Genomic DNA, 14,092 nt, shown 5'->3' on the forward strand with positions numbered 1-14,092 from the left:
AATCCTTTGTAACAATAATAAACTTAATCAGTTGTAGAAATAAATTGTACACTGGAAAATATAAAATATGTAACTATAAAAATAATTTATTTATCTTCTTTTCAATATAATATATATACATAAATATATAATTATTTAATACTAGTTGTGCACAGACCTCTTTTCCTCCAAATTAAGCTGATTTAACTCCTTTGCAAGTACCTCCACTTTCCTCCTTATGAACTACTGTTATTCAAAAAAAATATGGATATTTTAGAATAGGTTACTTATCTATTCTTTTTATTTGGTATACATTAACAAATAAACACTTCCGCCTGCTTATTTCGTTGTTTTGTTAAGAATTGTCTACTTGGTTAACCATAATTAGTTCTTTGGTCACTTAACCATTTTCTATACATCACTTTAAGTTCATTTAGGCATTTTATGAAACATTTGGTGTGTATAATTCACATGCCTAAATGAACTAGTCCCCTGTATTTTTCGAACCCCCTGAAAATACCTTTGTATTCTTCCTCAAATGCACTTTAATCAGGCTATTTAACATCAACCAATCCACATCCATCCAATATCAAAACAATTTATCAAAGTGGCTACCCAAAATACAATATTTCTTCATTTCTAACCCCTTTTACACACTTTAACTAATGGAGAATTCAATTCAATATCAAATTAAGTGTTCTAATGCTATATTTCATGCTTAGGGCACCTAATTAGATTGTTTAACTTGTTAGTTTGGATCAAAACCTACTTTCCCCCAAAGTTCCCATCTTGGCCGAATTCTTCTCTTAGAAAACCTAGGTTAATTTTGTTTCATCTTGCTAAATTAGTGCTAGTTTCATGTTTGGAGTGATGAAAACTTGTTAGAAATGCTAGAAAAACTAGTTAAACCTAATTAACTTCATCAATTCTTCATTTCCTACCAAATTCCAAATCAAACCAACATAAACCCTAGATTTTCTTTCTTCAAAATCATGAATCTAAGGAAAGAAGAAGTAGAAATTGAATGTATAGAAGTGATTAGAAACCAATTTACCATGATTTAGAAGTGATTAATCAAATTGAGAAGCTTGAATTCTTCCTCCTCTTCCTCCTTCCTCAATTCGAAAACTCTCTCTCCCTTTTCTTCCTTTTTGTTTTTCCTTCTTCTTTTATGAATTCTTAAATATTTATGGCTGAAAATAACATGTGCAAGTCACATGCCAACTCTTCCTTATTCCAATTATGCCCTTAGCCTTCCTTTAAAATGCCATTCATGTCCCCTTTTGTATTCTAATGTAACTTATGTCTTTCTTTTTATTTCTTTAACTTATTAATTCTTTATTATACCTTATTTAAGTCTAATTTAAGTGTCTTGTAGGGTCCCACACTAATTAGAGTAGAACCTGAAATATTGATTTACGTTACTTCCCGAACTAGTCACTCATCATTATAGCTCAAGCACATTTAACTGATTTCTAATCCATTTATTTTGATTACTTTTCACATTATTTAACCTTTATATGTTCCAAATTATGACTCTACACTTTAAATTAAGGGTGGTTCTAAACATTTCAACTGTCCAAACAGACATCAATTTTTAAAACAGTAAAATGTTCGGAACAATAAAATATTCGAAACTACCTAAGATGAGGGTATCACAACTCTTCCCTCCTTAAAAGAAATTTTGTCTTGAAATTTACCTGTCATGTGTCTCTGAAGAGCTATGGGTACTATCGTCTAACATCCTCTTCATGCTCCCAAGTGGCTTCCTTTCCAGAGTGATTTTGCCATAGTACTTTCACCAGAGGAATTTATTTGTTCCTTAACTGCTTCATCTCCTTTGCTAGAATTGCAACTAATTCTTCATAATATGTAAGATTTGGGTTGACTTTAATCAACTCCAAAGGCAATACATGTGAAGGATTAGACATGTACCTATGAAGTATAGACACATGGAATACATTATGGATTTTGTCTAGCTCCGGTGCTAAGGCTAATCTGTATGCCAAAGGACCAACTCTCTCTAAAATCTCATACGGCCCAATGAAGCATGGACTGAGTTTTTCTTTCTTCCTAAACTGCATGATGCACTTCCAAGGAGAAACCTTCAAAAACACTTTATCCCCAACATTATATTTTATATCCCGCCTCCTAAGATCAACATATGACTTCTGTCTGTCTGTAGTAGCTTTCAATTTATCCTTGAAAATTCTGACCTTCTCTTCTATCCGTTGCACAAGTTCTAGGCCAATTATTTTTCTCTCACCCACTTCATCCCAACACAAGGGAGTCCTGCATTTCTTACCATATAATGCTTCATATGGAGGCATACTAATGCTCGATTGATAGCTGTTATTATAAGTGAATTCCATCAAAGGTAAATATTTATCCCAACTACCCTCAAACTTATTTAAATATTTAAATATTTTTATACTTATTTAAATATCTTTAGAAATTTGAATACAAAGACACAATAAATCTGCCAGATCTAGAAATTTCATTTTGCTTATATATATATATATATATATATATATATATATATTTTGTTCAAGTTTTAAATTGTATCTTGATCTAATTTTAATGATATACATGTGTAATATGGTGTTCTGAAGTGTTAGGATTATGTTAGAAAATCTTTGGCCATTAGGTAGTCTTAACCAAGTAGAAGTCTAAACCATTTAGATGATTAGTGTTAGATTTCAATGCAATTTGTTATTTGTTTATTTCATATTATAAATAAAATTAGTAAATAGCTCTAAGGTAAGTACCAAGGAGCTTACATAGAGCTTAATGAAAGTAAGACAGAGATAAACTTGTTATACTAAAAGAGAAAACCCTTCTTTAAGGGTAGCTTATCCTAATGGCAACTACAATAATTAAAAAGTAAGTACCCCCTAAACTTTCTTAAAATAATAATTTTTTATATAATATGTCGTAATAATATGATTTACTTAGTAAATAACAAAATCAATTTTATTTGCATCTTTAACCCACTTGTGTATGAAGTTTAATTAAATAAATATTAGGTGAATTAAAATTAAATTTTATTTGTATAAAAAAAACCAACTTTGGCATGTAAATTAAATGTAATTAAATACTTGGTAAATTATAAAATAAATTAACATATTAGAAAAAATTATTTTAGTATGTAATCACTTGAGCCTTTATGTGCTTATTAGAATAAATGACACATGTGTGTAAGTTATTTAGTTTAATTATTTTTAAGGTAACTTGATAAATAAATAAATAGGCTAATTAGAAACTTAGGGTTATTTGTAAATTGAATTTATTTGTAAATTAAATTGTCAATAATAAATTAATTTCAGTCATTTGATAAATTTCACTTAATTTTATTTAGCAAATCCATAAATAAGGAGCATTTGTGTATGAAAATTGTTTGTAAATAACAATCCCTGTTTGAATTACTTTTGTGTGTAGGTTTAGAAATTATATTATTAGGTAAAAAGTTTAATAAAGGAATAATAAACAAGATTTTTAGAAACATTAATAGAGGATTGATACTCGAATTAATGAGGTTAGACTAAGCATAAAGGGTGCCTAACACCTTCCCTTACGTATCCCTTCGATATTCTAACATAATGGCCCTTCGATTGTCTACATAAAGTGCATCAATCAAAGTCCCTTCAATTGTCCCTTCACAAATTGATGCCTCAATCAGATGTCGTTTAGAAGAAATAATGAATATATCCCGATTATTACCCAAGTGGCAACTATTGTCTATCTATACCTTTGTGGCATAAATTCTTAGTACCGTGATAGTGTTATGGGCAGATGGTACTTATAAGTGGACTTGATTCTATTAAGATTATATAAATACATAGGAAATGCTATCTAAGGAGATGGTACTTAAGTAAGATCAATGTGACTCCACCACTTTCTTGAGCATTACCTAGGTGCACTTTATGCGATCCTAGTGTATATGATCTTTCATGTCAAGCCATATGACCCCAACCACACTTTTGTATGATGGTTGTGTTTTGTCACCTCGGCCATCTTAATGGATTATGAATTGTAAACTAACATAAAACAGAGGTTGATTTTGAAATCAAAATAAAAACCTTTAAATTTTTTGGACTCAAATTGGGTTCCATTGTCACTGATATTGATAGGGACACTAAACTTGGCCAAGATGTTGTTCGTCGCAAATTTGATGGCCTTCTTTGTAGTGATTTTGGGTGTTGCTTCAAATTCTACCCATTTTGTGAAGTGATCAATTGCCACTATCACATACCTGCATTGCCCAAAGGCTTATGGGAAAGGGTTGATAATGTCTATCCCCCATTGATAAAAAAAAGCAATGGATTGCTTATGGTTGCCAATTTTATTGTTGGTCAACCATACTGTTTGTGGCTCTAAATGCTAACTTGGCTACATACTGGAGCTTTGCTTTGTATGGTCTTTGGAGGGCTATCCCAATTCCTACTCTATCCAAACCAGCAGCTCCATCTACCCAAACCTTCCACTCCTATATGGGCTCTTATTCTGGTAGTGTGACCGGGGTAAGCTCAATAATAAAGTCTTCAAGTGCCTGAGCCTTCAGGGCTGGTCTGGGACCATGCTGAACATCATATGACCCAAGATAAATAGCTAATGGTTTCTGGATGACGTAATGATGAGAATCAAGCTACATCCACACCAAAGGATTTCATCCAAGGTCTAATTACTAGAGCTAAATCACTTCAGAATTTAATTTGTGAAATCTTAAGGAGCAAGGATTATAAGTTGGAATGGCATGAAGAAAATTATAAAGGATTAAATTTGGTGAAAATTAAGCTTGGAAGTGACCAGGTGTCATGTGGAGCATTAGGTTACATGGAATAACCTGTGGACATGCATGCACCGGATCCAACCCATGTACATGCATCTGCTGGCACCTTTTTCAAAGAATATTAATTTTTGTTTGGACTTAAAGCTCCTTACAGCTGTTACTAAAGTAGGGGTATTTTTGTCTTTAGCTTTGAAGCCAAGAGGCTATAAATACAAGTGTAATGAGAGAGTGGAGGACACACTTTGAATATTAATGAAAGATTGTTTCTGCTCCTTTAGTGAGTAAATTGGCTGTTGCCTTTATTCTTGTGAAGCTCATTAACTTGCTGAGATTTCTATCTTACAAGGTTTAATGTGCATAATATTCTTAGTTTATTCATTCTCCATATGAATTAGGTCAAGAATCCCATTTCTGATATTTTCTTTGAATTACACAACAATCTGATTGTGCTGGTTCAAAGAATCAAATTCATACATCTTGATTTGGTGCTTTCCATATTGTTCATTTAATTCTTGAATGTGGGTTTTCAAGTTACCAATTACTTGAAGGTTCACATCAGTTTTGGTATCAGAGGAAAGGGACGTCCAAACAAGGTAGATTCTCTATTTGCTTCTTATTCTTTGTGTTTGTTACCTTTTTCATATTTGTTGTTTGGCTCTAGTTCCATATTTGTTTCTTCTTCTTCATCTTGCATCTGGTTCTTTCTTGCTAAACCTTGTTTTGTTTCTTATTGTGTTTCTATTATTCACATTTTTGTTCATTCTATGCTTGACCGAAATTGGCTCTTGGGGTTTAGTATGACCTGTTTGTTTAAAAATTTGTTTTGTTGAGTTTGTCTTAGGGTTTTGGGTTAATCAAGCCAAAGCCATTATTCTAGCTATCCATCTTGCTTCCTTCATTTTGATATCAAGCATGAGAGATTATTTGGGTGTATTTAAGACGTTGGGTGTAAATTTTGGGGGTTGTTTGATATTGTTTCCCTGCTGAACCAAAATTTTGCTGCAGACCCAATCAAATCAAGTTCACATAGCAAATAGACCCAAAAATTCCTGAAAATTTACAGGGTGTTTATAACCCACTTCAGTAGTTCCCAAATTAAATTTTAGCTTAAAATTCAACCATTTGTGTGGGGAACCAAAATTTTACGGCATGATTGATCAAAATAAGTTCACATAGCAAATGTACCCAGAAATTTCTGAATATTTGCTAGGTGTTTATACCCCATTTCAGTAGTTCTCAAATTAAATTTCAGCTTAAAATTCGTCCGTTTGTGTGGGAAACCAAAATTTTGCGGCAGACCCGATCAAATTAAGTTCACATAGCAAATCAGCCCGGAAATTCCTAAAAATTTACAGGTTGTTTTTTCCACATTTGAGCTGTTCTCAAATTAAATTTCAGCTCAAAATTTAACCGTTTGTGTGGGGAACAAAAATTTTGCGGCAGACACGATTAAATTTGGTTTACAAGGTAAACCTGTCAAGAAAAGCCTGAAATTCTAGCAGCAATTAGTCAGTATTAGGTTGCATTTGCCTACTCAATTTCAGATCAAAATACACTTGTTTGCTTGGTGATCCTAAATTTATGCAATTCTTGGTGTATTGTGTGAACTGCTGGTAATTGTGATAAGTTGGTGGCAAACTTGGATATGTAAGCTTGATATCTCTACTTTAGGTTGTCTCTTTTCCAGCTTACTACTCCTTTATTTTGGTGTCTTCTTTCTTGATTCCTTATTGCATTACATTTCCATACTTGAGCTTTTCTTTTCTTGACTTCTTGAGTCACATTATTGCTTTCTTGATTACTCGTTTTTATCCGTCACGTTCAAGAATTTTATTGTGTGTTAAATTTTTTTATGAGTATAGTCTTGGTTTGAGTTACTTTAGTTTGATAAGAACTTATGGACATAGCCAAGAGAGGTAAAAGGCACAGAGTGGTGAGTTCATAAGAGGGGAAAAGCCTTGTTGAGTTAAACACGAGTGGAGTGTCCCCTGTTGAGTGTAAACACGTAAGGGAGTGAGTGAGGTGTTTTCTTTACACTAACCATTTTCTTACAGGTCTGAAAACATGTCTAGAAGGGGTGATGGTAGTGAGGGGGAAGGTGAAAATCCATTCTACATGCAGGCTGTCAAACAGCAATTTGAAAGAATGAATGTTGTGTGCAATGGAATCATAGATAGGTTGGAAAGATTGGAGAAAAGAGATAGGCAAAATGAGAGAAGGCCGAATAGGAGGGATCTTGTACCTCCAGTAGTTGAATCTGATGAAGATGAGGTTGATAACTATGATTTTGAGGTTGAAAGACCTAGGAGGGGTAGATATGAGAGAAGAGCTGAACATAGGAGGAATGGGGATAGGAGGATAAGAAGAGAGGAAAGAGAGAGGAATAAGGTAGATGACAATATCAAAAGTATTAAAATGAGCATCCCTTCTTTCCAAGGGAAAAATGATCCGGATGTGTATCTAGAATGGGAAAGGAAGGTAGAAGCTGTCTTTGATTGTCATCACTATTCAGAGGAGAAGAAAGTAAAGTTAGCAGCTGTAGAATTTACTGATTATGCTTTGGTATGGTGGGATCAAGTGTTGATTAGTAGAAGGAGAAATTATGAGCAATCAATTGCAACCTGGGGTGAGATGAAAAATATAATGAGGAAGAGATTTGTTCCTAGTCATTACTATAGAGAGCTACATCAGAGGTTACAATGATTGACTCAAGGTTCTAAAAGTGTTGAAGATTATCATAAAGAAATGGAAATTGCTATGATTAGAGCAAATGTGGAGGAGGATAGAGAAGCCACCATGGCTAGATTCTTGAATGGGCTAAACAAGGAGATTGCTCATATTGTTGAGTTACATCACTATGTTGAGTTGGAGGATATGGTCCACATGGCTATGAAGGTAGAAAGGCAACTTAAAAGCAAGTCAAAATTTGGAGGAAATGTAGGTACTTCTTCATCTTGGAAGTCTAATTGGAAGAAGGAGGATAGGGAAAATGCTGTTAGCAAATATAAGAAAAATTAGGAAAATGAAAAGAAGGTGGAGAAGAAATTTGTAGAAAGTAAAGGAAAGGAGGTTGCAACTACTACCCGAAATAGAGATGTGAAGTGTTTTAGGTGTTTGGGCAGTGGACACATTGCTTCTCAATGCCCTAACAAGAGAGTCATGGTCATGAGAGAAAATGGTGAGATAGAAACGGATGAGGAAATTGTGAGTGATTCCACATCTTCAGGGGAGGAGGATGCAGAGGTGGAATATGCTGCTGAAGGAAGTGCTCTAGTGATTATGAGAGCATTAAATACTCAAGTGAAGGAGGATGTTGGTGATGAATTGCAAAGAGAAACAATTTTTCATATAAGGTGTCTTATCCAAGACAAAGCTTGTAGTGTCATCATTGATGGGGGAAGTTGTGCCAATGTTGCTAGTACTATTTTGGTGCAGAGATTAGGGTTGAGGACTTTGAAACACCCTAGACCCTATAAATTGCAGTGGTTGAATGAATGCGGTGAGGTGAAAGTAACAAAACGAGTGCTGATTTCCTTTGCAATAGGAAAGTATCAAGATGAGGTAATGTGTGACGTGGTTCCAATGCAAGCTGGCCATTTATTACTTGGCTGACCATGGCAATTTGATAGAAAGGTGATCCACGATGGGTATAAAAATAGGTATTCTTTTGAAATGAATGGAAGGAAAATCATTTTGGCACCTATGACACCAAAATAGATTTATGAAGACCAAATAAGGCTTAAGCAAGCAATGGGTGAGGTAAAATCAAGAGTGGTCGAAAAGATAGCAGAGAAGAAAAGAAGGAGTGAAAAGAAATTGACTGAAAATGTTGTGAGTGAGCAAAACAAGGGTGGTTGTGAGGAAAGAAAAGAGAGTAAAGAAAACATTCCAAGAGTGCTTGAAAAAGGTGAAACTTCGGCGCAAAAGGAGAGCTGTGCGGAAAGAGGGGAGAGAAAATTAAGCTTGTATGCTAAAGGAAGAGATGTGAGGAATGCCATGTTTACCAACAAGCAAATGTTATTAATTGTGTTTAAGGACTCTTGTTTATCCACATCTGACCTTGACCCCAATTTGCCTAGTGTTGTTGTCTCCCTTTTGCAGGAATATGAGGATGTGCTACCTGAGGAGATGCCAGCTGGACTACCACCTATTCGAGGGATTGAGCACCAGATTGATTTTGTACCTGAAGCAGTTATTCCCAACCGTCCAGCCTATAGAACTAATCCTGAAGAAACCAAAGAATTACAAAGGCAAGTTGAGGAATTACTAGCTAAGGGTTACGTGAGAGAAAGTATGAGCCCTTGTGCTGTACCCATCCTTTTGGTACCAAAGAAAGATGGCACATGGCGTATGTGTGTGGATTGTAGGGCGGTCAACAAAATCACTGTAAAGTATCGCCACCCTATACCTAGATTGGATGATGGATGAAATTTGTGGTGCTTATGTGTTTACCAAAATTGACTTGAAAAGCGGATATCATCAAATTCGCATGAAAGTAGGTGATGAATGGAAGATTGCATTTAAAACAAAGCATGGACTATATGAATGGTTAGTGATGCCTTTTGGGCTAACTAATGCTCCTAGCACTTTTATGAGATTGATGAATCATGTGTTACATGCTTTTATTGGAAAATTTGTTGTTGTTTATTTTAATGATATATTGGTTTATAGTAGAGGCATGAATGAACATATGCATCATTTAAGAGCTGTATTCGATGTGTTAAGAAAGGAAAAATTATATGCTAACTTGAAGAAATATTCATTTTGCATGGAAAAGGTTGTCTTTTTAGGATTTGTCATTAGTGCTAATGGTGTTGAAGTCGATGATGAAAAAATTAGAGCTATTAGAAACTGGCCCACTCCAAAGTCTGGATCTGAAGTACGTAGTTTCCATGGACTAGCTAGTTTCTATAGAAGATTTATTAAGAATTTCAGTACCATTGCAGCACAATTGAATGATCTTGTCAAAAAGAATGTTAATTTTGTTTGGGAATAGAAACAAGATGATGCTTTTCACAAAATTAAAGACATGTTATGTTCCGCTCCTGTGTTGGCTTTACCTGATTTTTCTAAGACTTTTGAGATTGAGTGTGACGCATCAGGTATAGGTATTGGAGCCGTTTTAATGCAGGATAAGAGACCAATAGCATACTTTAGTGAGAAGCTTAATGGAGCAGCTTTAAACTATTCCACATATGACAAGGAGTTGTATGCATTGGTACGTGCCTTGGAAACATGGCAACATTACCTTTGGCCAAAGCAATTTGTCATCCACACAGATCATGAGTCATTGAAGCATATCAAGGGGCAAAATAAGTTGAGTAGGCGTCATGCAAAATGGGTTGAGTTCCTTGAGACCTTCCCATATGTAATTCAATACAAACATGGGAAAAAAATGTGGTGGCTGATGCCTTATCTCGAAGGTATAACCTTCTTGCCCTTCTTGATGCAAAGTTATTAGGATTCGAATATGTGAAAGAATTATATGCTGAAGATGATGACTTTGCTAGAGTGTATGCATCTTGTGAAAAGAATGCTTTTGAGAAGTTTTATAGGCATGATGGATATTTGTTTAGAGAAAATAGATTGTGTATGCCTAAGAGTTCCATGCGTGAATTACTTGTGAATGAGTCTCATGCTGGTGGATTAATGGGTCATTTTGGTGTTGCCAAAACTTTAGATGTATTAAAGGAACATTTTTGTTGGCCGAATATGAAAAGAGATGTTGAAAGAGTATGTGTTAGGTGCGTTGTGTGTGCTAAGGCTAAATCTAAAATTTTGCCACAAGGTTTGTATACACCTTTACCTACCCCTAGTGATCCTTGGGTTCATTTGTCTATGGATTTTGTGTTGGGATTACCTAGGTCTAAACAAGGCCATGATTCAATTTTTGTTGTTGTTGACAGGTTTTCAAAAATGGCACATTTTATTCCATGCCATAAAACTGATGATGTTACAAATGTTGCAAATTTATTCTTTAGAGATATTGTTAGGTTGCATAGCATACCTAAGAGTTTAATTAGTGATAGGGATGTTAAATTCCTTAGTCACTTTTGGAAGGTTTTGTGGGGAAAATTGGGCACCAAGTTATTATTTTCCACCACTTGTCACCCACAAACCGATGGTCAAACTGAAGTAGTAAATAGGACACTAACTACTCTTTTGCGTGCTGTGGTTAAGCAAAATTTGAAGTCATGGGAAGATTGCATTCCACTTGTTGAATTTGCATACAATAGAAATGTGCATTCTTCTACTGGCTATTCTCCATTTGAAATTGTGTATGGTTTCAATCCTTCAACTCCTTTGGATCTTTTACCTTTGCTCGTGAGCAGCTTGCTAGTTTGGATGGAAAAAGAAAAGCAGAATTGGTGAAGAAAATCCATGAACAAGCCAAGCTTCAAATTGAAAAGAAAAATGAAAAATATGCTAGTCAAGCCAACAAAGGAAGGAAGAAAGTCACATTTCAACCTGGAGATTGGGTATGGGTTCACTTGCGCAAAGAAAGGTTTCCTCTCGAAGGAAATCAAAATTACAACCAAGATGTGATGGACCTTTCCAAGTGCTGACCAAAATTAATGATAATGCCTACAAAATAAACCTGCCCGGTGAGTATAATGTCAGTGCCACCTTCAATGTTGCTGATTTATCTCCTTGTGTTGATGCAGGAACAGATTCGAGGACGAATCCTTTTGAAGCGGAGGGGAATGATGAGAATCAAGCTACATCCACACCAAAGGATTTCATCCAAGGTCCAATTACTAGAGCTAAATCACTTCAAAATTTAATTTGTGAAATCTTAAGGAGCAAGGATTATAAGTTGGAATGGCATGAAGAAAATTATAAAGGATTAAATTTAGTGAAAATTAAGCTTGGAAGTGACCAGGTGTCATGTGGAGCATTAGGTTACATGGAATAACCTGTGGACATGCATGCACTGGATCCAACCCATGTACATGCATCTGCTGGCACCTTTTTCAAGGAATATTAATTTTTGTTTGGACTTAAAGCTCCTTATAGCTGTTACTAAAGTAGGGGTATTTTTATCTTTAGCTTTGAAGCCAAGAGGCTATAAATACAAGTGTAATGAGAGAGTGGAGGACACACTTTGAATATTAATGAAAGATTGTTTCTGCTCCTTTAGTGAGTAAATTGGCTGTTGCCTTTGTTCTTGTGAAGCTCATTAACTTGCTGAGATTTCTATCTTGCAAGGTTTAATGTGCATAATATTCTTGGTTTATTCATTCTCCATATGAATTAGGTCAAGATTCCCATTTTCTGATATTTTCTTTGAATTACACAACAATCTGATTGTGCTGGTTCAAAGAATCAAATTCATACATCTTGATTTGGTGCTTTCCATATTGTTCATTTAATTCTTGAATGTGGGTTTTCAAGTTACCAATTACTTGAAGGTTCACATCACGTAAGATTTTTTTAAGTGGATAATTACTTCGGACTTCAATAATATGAGTTTTAAAGTAGGGTCTAAGCTTCTTTGTAGTAGTCACTATAATAAAAGCAAACTTTTCCAAGGTTGGATAATTGCACTCCCTCCTTTCAATACTTGGCTTGTGCAATAGATAGGATATCTCTCACCCTACTCTGCCCTAACTAAATTAAAGCTAACAATCGCATTAGTGATGGATAAGTACAAATACAAAGTCTCACCTGCTCATGGTATATCCAAGAAAGGTGGTTAAGTTAGGAAAGACTTAAGCTCTTCGAAGGCTGTTTGATAATTCTGTTAGTAGTATGCGCTAGAGCATATCATTTAGTATGTATCTTATACATGTTTTATTAATAAAAGGCATTTTTACTTTTTCGTTTGCATAATATATTTATGTGTAATAGAAAAGGTCCATTGATATTTTGTTAGAAATTCTATTCTTAAGTTGTTAAGAATATGAGTGACAGTATTTCTAGCACAAAGTATCATAAATAGGTTCACAATCGAGGATACTTCACAATCGAGGATACTTCACAATAAGGACATGACTTATCCAGAAAGATTGTAATCATGTTTGTTCCCAAATTATTTATATGAGATGTAAATAAGATGGAATGGTGAGTCTCATGCCATATAACAAACATGATAGGCACTTATACATGATAAGTAGGCCGAACCAGTGACATTTATGATAAGCACATGGAGTTTACTCTCGTCAATGTATTGTCATAAATTATATCAGTGCATATAATCTTTAGACCTGAGATAGTACAGTTATCTTGTATATAGATGGTTTGAGTTTGAGACTGCTTTCATACTTATACTGTGTATGGGTATATGGGCATGTGTTGTCTCCTACTAGTTATATATAGAGGTAGGTGTTGATCAAGATGGAATCTGTTACCCTAAGTAAATAGGGATAAAATCATATGTTCATTTAATTGTTCTTGTTGTTTCAAGTTCCTGGCCAGGACAGATAGATTTAATCAAAAAAGAGTTTCTGATGAGAAAATCTTTTTAATCAACAACTGGAATTAAAAGAGAACATAATATTCATAACAAATGGAGTTTGACCTAAACCATGACTCTAGCTCGAATTGGGATTTTGTAACAGAGAGATTCTAGTGCATGGTAACATATGATTATAGGTTCATTTAAGGTAAACCTTATTACTAATTGGGTAGCTATGGCATGCTATGCTAGTTGTTAACCATAGTTTATGAGGTGCCTAAAATGATTTAGAGAAATCATTTATGGTAAAAAAGAGTTCCGATGATATTAAGAGTTAATATCATATCTCATTGCCAATTAGTGATGAGCCTAGTGAGTCACACACATATACAAGTAATCACCAAGTTAAATGTGATTTAATTAATTAGTTAAAGAGTTTAATTGATTAATTAAATAGGTTTAGTTTGCAATTAGATTGCAAAGTCCTTAGCATGGCATGAAAACAAATCTAGGTTATTGGATGTATAGTATAAGTTAAATTTATATTTAAAGTGTTTAAATATGAATTTAATTATGAGAAATTAATTAATAGAGATTAATTAATTAATTTATATTTGATATAAATTGATTAGAAGAAGAGAAATAATTATTTTGGGTTGAGAACTCAAAATTAAGACACAAGGGTATTTTGGTCATTTCAAAGGGTGACATGTGGCACCATGAGATAGTGACACATGGCACTACACATAAGCTTGCCATTTGTCTTTTAATCATGTAAGATGATCAAAGTCAAGATTAAATCTAAGTTTGAAACTTGGCACAATGTGATTGGGTCAATTAAACTAAAAGCCAATCAGAAGGTGACATGTGGCCAGGGTTTTAAGTGGTGACCTAGCTATATAAGAGAAAGGATAAAAAGAAAAAAT

This window comes from Hevea brasiliensis, chromosome 16 (assembly GCF_030052815.1).
Source record: "Hevea brasiliensis isolate MT/VB/25A 57/8 chromosome 16, ASM3005281v1, whole genome shotgun sequence".
NCBI lineage: Eukaryota > Viridiplantae > Streptophyta > Magnoliopsida > Malpighiales > Euphorbiaceae > Hevea > Hevea brasiliensis.